We start from the raw sequence: 7,310 nt of genomic DNA, 5'->3' as shown, positions 1-7,310 counted from the left end.
ACGTATCTTGCGTAAATCAGTTTGTGATTAGTTTCTATCTTCTGATAAGTTTACCAAACGGTGAACGTCAGCATCACCTGCAAGGAACCCAAAAGTCGAGTTCAGATTGTCTCTTTCTTTATAATGATTAAGAATATCAGAGGACCTATAACACTTCTTTGGCGAATCCCGGACATCACTTCTGTTTTACTTCCCGTCAGTCACTACGAAGTGTGACCTTTCTGACAGGAAATCACGAATTCTATCGCCCATGTGAGACGATACTCCATGGACACGTCATTTAATTTGAAGACAATTGTGACGAACAGTATCAAAAGCCTTCATGAAATCGAATAATTTGGAATAGATTTAGAGCCCTGTCGCTAATACTCGTTACTTCGTGTAAAAAAAGGACCATTTGCGTATGACAAGAATGAAATTTTCTGAATCCGCGTTGCTTTTGTGTTAATACATTGTCCCCTTCGAGTTATTTTATGTTCTTGGAACACAGTACCTATATGTTCCAAATTCGTACTTCATGCATACGCGTTCATTTACCACAAGTTACACGATTTGATGAAAATCGTATGACAGCATTGACAGTATCTTTTAATTCTTAACCACAACGTGATTACTACCGGAGATTGTCAGAAGAAATATCTGCGAGTGTCCGCATCCACGCGGACGTGTATCGATACGCATTTTGTAGCTGAACGTTGGTCGGATGTTATTTTATGCATAGATTCGTGATATCTGTACTGACGTAAGGTTGTGTTTTATTGTGTTATACGCCTTCAGCTATTTTTCGCAATTTTTTACTTTTGCAGTGAACTCGGTGGACTTTGTTTCCTTCAAGATTTCGCTATATGCAATTGTGACAGTGCCTGACAGAAACTTGAAGCACTTCGTACACGTACAACACATCGGCGGGTATGTAAATGATAGAGTGATAAATAGAACAACCGCCAGAGTGTATTAATGTTGTTCGTGTTGAGCGTTGTTATCGGGCCTGTCACGGTATAAAGGGGTGTGGGCAACGTCATATGTTGAGTGATAAGTGTGAAGGACAAGGAGATCGACCTCTCCCGCCGAAGGTTCGAGTCCTCCCTCGGGTGCGTGTGTGTTGTTCTTAGCGCAGTTGAAGTTAGTTTAAGTAGTGTGCAGGTCTAGGGACCGATGACCTCAGCAGTTTGGTCCCTTAGGAATTCACACACGTTTGACAAGGAGATGCCACGTACTCGTATGAGATAGCGTTATCAGCACCTGAGAGAGTTCGAAAGTGGTCGCATTGACGGTCTCCATTTGGTGGAATGGTCGGATCAAGCAATATTTAGAGAGCTGGGGCATTGATGTGACAGTGGCCCGATGCTGGAATGCATGGGAACGTGATGGCAGCCATACTCGACGTCAGTGTTCTGGTCGACCACGCCCAACCACCACAAGAGAGGATGAACGTATTGTGCACGAAACAGATCGTGACCATTCCAATCGTGCACCTGTCACCCGAGAACGGGTAATGGACTCCCTGCAACATTATGTGTTTTCCCGCACCACTGGTGGGAAACCATCAGCAGTCGGACTAAGAAATTAGCGCCCTAACCCTAAGCTCCCGTTAACATCACAACACAAACGACTCTGTCAGGAATGGTGCTGTCACTGGCAAGCATGGACTGCTAATGAATGGCGTGGAGCTCTGTTCAGCGATGAAGCGCAGTTCTGCGCTGACCTGTGGATGGGTCCCACTCTTCCAATATTTTGTAGAAGCATAACTGTGCTACTCCTGGCGTCGTGGTTTGGGGAGAGATCAGGTATGACTCCAGGTCACGGATGGCAGCCATTGGGGGGACTCTGACGGCACAACGGTACATCACGGACATCCCTCCAAGTGTGTTTCAACTTTTGCAACAGTACCATGGTGACATTTTGCAGCAAGACTGTGCTCGTCCGTATGTGGTACGTGTCTCCATGAACAGTCTGTCTATGATGACACACTCTTGGTGGCCATCAATATTTCCAAACCTGTCCCAGATGGAACGTGTCGAGGGCCACCTAAGCCGTCAACTTTGTTCCACTGCCAGTGTCCGCGATGTCATGGACCGGTTGCAACAACTGAGTCTGCTCTCCTCAGAAGAAACCACACCAACGTTACGACATCCTTCCCAAAAGAATAAGTGCATGCGTCCAGACCATTGGTGGTACAACGTCATATTGATAAATAGTCTTAAACTGCCAAGTTCTTCCGAAACGTGACTCGATTTTGTAATCACTGAAATAACAACATAATCCTCTAAATTTTCGTTTCGTTTCCACGTGTGCTTCTGGGTGATTCACTCTATTGTCAAGCTGTGTACTTGTGGTCCTAAAATGTGTCACAATCGGAAATAAAATTCTGTAAGAAGCCCATCTGATCTGGTGGATTCGTTCCACGGCGCCGTGCTACGTATCATACGTTCCTCGGCGCCGTGTTATGTATCATAATTATAATGCGTCACTCGAGGAAATCATAAGTAATTCGCCGTTCTGCGGATACTCAATTGTTCTTGTGGTACCGGATGAATTAATACAAGTTTCACTGTCCACTGGGACCGTATGCCAACCAAGCTTCCATAAGACCCAGTCTTTGCACTGTTTTCTGCCAAATCATCCCTTGTGTCTTCGTATTGTCTCGCACTGAATTACGTCAGTGACACTGGTTGTTCCAGACTCACCAAGTGGTGTCGCAATGCTGTCACCTGTATACCACTTGCACCCAGGAAGTCTCTTGCTTCAGTATAATTGCCACAATTTCACAAAGACGAAAAATTTTTCATTCATCTCGAAATTCATTAACATAATCTTTCAGTTCAGAATGTTGCTCTCAAGCAACGAGTGAAAGGGTTTCGTACATCAAAATCACAGTTCACTATCATATAACCGGTGAGCATAGTTCTGCTTTCGGTTACCCTATTACTAGTATCGACATTTTAGAGAACGAAAAAGGGCCCTAAACATTGGGACTCAGCTCTACAATCTGAAATTCCCGTTAGCCTCATCCTCAGATAATTAAATAAAGCCGGCCGAAGTGGCCGTGCGGTTAAAGGCGCTGCAGTCTGGAACCGCAAGACCGCTACGGTCGCAGGTTCGAATCCTGCCTCGGGCATGGATGTTTGTGATGTCCTTAGGTTAGTTAGGTTTAACTAGTTCTAAGTTCTAGGGGACTAATGACCTCAGCAGTTGAGTCCCATAGTGCTCAGAGCCATTTGAACCATTTTGAATTAAATAAATTTTCGCATTGCGAAATTCGTTTATTGCGTTACTTCACCCGATATAGTTTATGACTTCTCATGGTAAACGAATTTCAAAGACGATCGCCTTTGAAAGAAGCCATGTGCCATTTACTATAATAGCTAGTGTGTAACTGCGAACGCATAATTCCGTAGCAATACGTACTTAATATACTTAAAAACTCCTTCGGCTTGAATACTTTTTCACAATTGTGTTCCTTCTGTAAATTTTAACTTCCCCCCTATACACAAGGCTGCAATCCATTTCGATAGGATGCGCGTGACAGACTCTTCGTCTGCCCGTATCTTAAAATTGCGCGCATTTCACTGGCGCTCCTTCGTCTACTCTCGATATTCGACAAACACGTCCATTGATGCCAACAACGTTGCAGCTGCCTGATTACGTCAGTCTTTGGTAAGAGTATCTTCAGCGCTATTATTACATCATGGACTCACTCACACCGTATATCTCAACTGGAAGTTTTGTCTTCGTATCAGTCACCGTAGTCACCCACCGGCTACATAATGGTTGGTAAGGCCTATCTTCGTAGCGCTATATTTCGTCAGCACATGACACATTTGCGCTAGATTGGAGACAGCTACGAATTAGCCGATGACACGGACATCTTGTTAAATTTTTTGTTTTCCTTGTTTTTGATTTTAGGTTTACGTGTCTCAGTCAGTAAACACAGAACCGTAACAGAATCATTTCGAAGCACGTCCGTCTGTCTGGTTGTCTGACTGTTAAAAAATCTTTGTCTCAGGATCGAGTAGACGCATCAAGTTGAAATTTATGTCACTTACTAAGGTCTAAGGTCCCTCTCCACTTTAAAAAATTGAGGCTTCTAAGACAATTTAATCAAAATACACGGACATTTATGTCACAATTTTTGATACTCGCAAACTGTTTCGTCAAACCTTACAAGGTACTTCCCGTTGGCCTACAATCATGATATTTGGCAAGAAGCAAGGTTTCCCAGTTCGAGTAAAGGGAAAAAAATCAGAAAATTGTCAATTTGTAATTACATCAGACGAAAAGATATTTATTTTGTCATTTCTTATTTTACTTCAAACAAAATTTAAAAATTTCTCGGAATTATTGTAATTTCCATAACCGTTATCTTCCTAGTACCAATGTCGATAACGGGCGAAAAGCGTTTGGTTCTAGATTACTAGGATGGATGAACTGTCTATATACATAATTAGTTTAGTATGGAATTCAAGCAGTCTTTCTCAGGTTGGTAATACAGGCACGTTTGCTTTGATTTACGTAAGAGTAAATTAATATTTTAATCTCTAGAAGAACATATTTAGTTGAGGGAAATATTTTGTATCTTACTAAATAAAAAAAGAAATTTATTTAAATCTGTCACTACATACTGAGAGCCCCATTTACTCAAAAGAAACATCAAAATAACATTTTCTCAAAATTTTATAGCATTGCCTACTGAAGTATTAAGGACATAAGTCTTCAAATGCGATGTCTGTCATAAGGTGTACTGCAGTCAACATTTTTAGGAGAAAATGCAGCTCATTATGAACATCAGAGCACTAAATTAACTGCAACTTGCCAAATAAATCGTCAGCATTTAGCAATGACATATATACAAGATTTGTTTATTTATTTTCGTTTTCTTTAGTATTTTTAAACAAAAGTACAATTTCAAAATGGTTCAATTGGCTCTGAGCACTATGGGACTTAACTTCTGAGCTCATCAGTCCCCTAGTACTTAGAACTACTTAAACCTAAGTAATCTAAGGACATCACACACATACATGCCCGAGGGAGGATTCGAACCTGCGACCGTAGTGGTCGCTCGGTTCCAGACTGTAGCGCCTAGAACCGCACGCCACCCAGGCCGGCAGTACAATTTCCTTCTGTCTTTATTGACCTTAAAGTGGCCTGGTTTATTTTACACACTTGCAAAACCTTGATAACATTAAACGTAAGCATAGGCTTGACAACGTTGTATACTAAATTGGCCTGAAAAGGGATGTTTTGAAACATAAAGGATGAAGAACTCCTTCAGATTGCAGTGGAACATTTATCTAACCGAAAACAGGGCAGAAAAAATGGATCTCACGACTATGGACTCCATGTGTTAGTGTGTGTGTGTGTGTGTGTGTGTGTGTGTGTGTGTGTGTGTGTGTGTGTGTGTGTGTGTCTGTTTGTGTGGGCGTGACTGTGGAATAAATCTGCAGTATGGCCGTTTGGGAGAGTTATGGCCTAATTCATTTCCTGAAACATTCAACATTTTTTATACGTCTCTTCCCGACGGCGATGAAAACAAATAAAGAGGATTCTGTGGCCGTACAGACAGCGAGGAATGGCTGTCGTTACGTAACGATGAATCTTCGGACCACTCCTGGCGTACGAGTCACAGGGGAGAGAATACACGGAGGCTCTTCTGTCCTTCATTCTGGAGCAGCCATGCTGTGCTCCACCATTATCAGTGATACACTGCACGCGTATTGCGCCATTAGTGTGTTCGACCCTTACATAGCTACGTTCAGACAGAAACAGTCGTTCGTGGGGGGACTGCCGCACAACGCCACACAAAATGTCATCGGCATTGGTGGTCACGATGACGTAATACAGAAACGAGGAAGGAAATATACCAAAAACAAGTGGCAATTTGAAGGGAGTGACGCCCGAAAATTACTGTACGCAGAAATAATGTGTTTCAAAGTAATTTGAAAGACAAATAGTACTATCATAAACCGTAAAAAAAATGTTTTAATAAAAATTATCAGTCTGTAGCATGTAAAGAAGGTTTTCTCAACCACTAGTGATTCTTGTGGGCTGTATGCTCATTTTTAGACCAGCAAAGGAAAACTGAAGTACGATTTTGCATGATGTGTCACTGCCAAGTAACGTAGCTCGATGGAACTTCGACCACACACAGAATTAACTGCAACAATACAGAAGAGAACTAAAGGAAATACGCAATCACACGAACAGAAATGATCTTCTTCTTCTTAGACTGTGGTTATACTGAAGTCATCGCCGTGTATGATGGTCTCCTGGACATTAAAAAAGGCGCGTCATGGTTCTTAAGAGGGTGTGTGATTACCACGAACGGCGATGTCCTACCATGTTGGCCACAACGTTGCTAGGGAGTTCTGACGGTAGGGCGTTCCAGTCCCCCATCACTGCAGCTGGCAGTCGCTGAGTGGTTGTTGGTGCACGTGGACATGCCGCAGTACGTTTACCAAGGCGTTTTAGTCGTGTTCGGTGGCATCTGTGTCGGGGAAACGGATAAACAAGTCCACTCGCCTCATATACTCTCGTTACAAGAGCTCATCTACATTAACAGTCCGATGTTGTTACGCATGGTCATCCATAAACATGAAGCTGGGTCCGAATGTACTCCTGAAAAGAAGTACGAGGGTAACTCAATTACTATCAGCGAAGTAGTTATAAAATTTTATTGTAATCAAATAGGAAACATACAATAACATCATTTTTCGACGTAGTCTCCTTGCGTTTCAACGCACTTTGTACATAGTTATACAAGCTTCCTGAAGCCCTCATAATAGAAGGTTCTCGGTTGAGCTGCGAGCCAGGGATGCACCGCTTCCTTCACTGCTTCGTCGGAGGCAAATCGGCAGCCCCTTAATGCCTGTCTGAGATAACCAAACAAGTGATAGTCAGAAGAGGCAAGATCGCGACTATTTGGAGGATGATCCAGTACTTCTATTCTGGAGCGTTTCAGCAGTGTGGGCAGCAGTATGTGGACGGGAATTGTCGTGCAAGAACACAACGTCTTTTGACAGCAATCCTCGGCGTTTCCTTCGAATTGTAGGCTTTAGTCTCGCAGTAAGCATCTCACTGTAACGTACACTGTTTATTGTTGTGCCACGTTCCTCATAATGTTCCAGTACTGGACCTTGTGCGTCCCAAAAAACCGTAAGCATCAGTTTTCCTGTGGACGGTTCGGTCTTGAACTTTTTCTTGTACGGCGATTTTGGATGTTTCTATTCTATGCTCTGCCGTTTACTCTCCGGCTCCTAATGATGGATCCATCTTTCATCACCAGTAATGATCCTGTCTAAGAAGTTGTGCCC

Source organism: Schistocerca americana, chromosome 6, assembly GCF_021461395.2.
Source record: "Schistocerca americana isolate TAMUIC-IGC-003095 chromosome 6, iqSchAmer2.1, whole genome shotgun sequence".
NCBI lineage: Eukaryota > Metazoa > Arthropoda > Insecta > Orthoptera > Acrididae > Schistocerca > Schistocerca americana.
The sequence above is the reverse complement of the archived record's forward strand: the minus strand, read 5'-3'. Positions refer to the sequence as shown.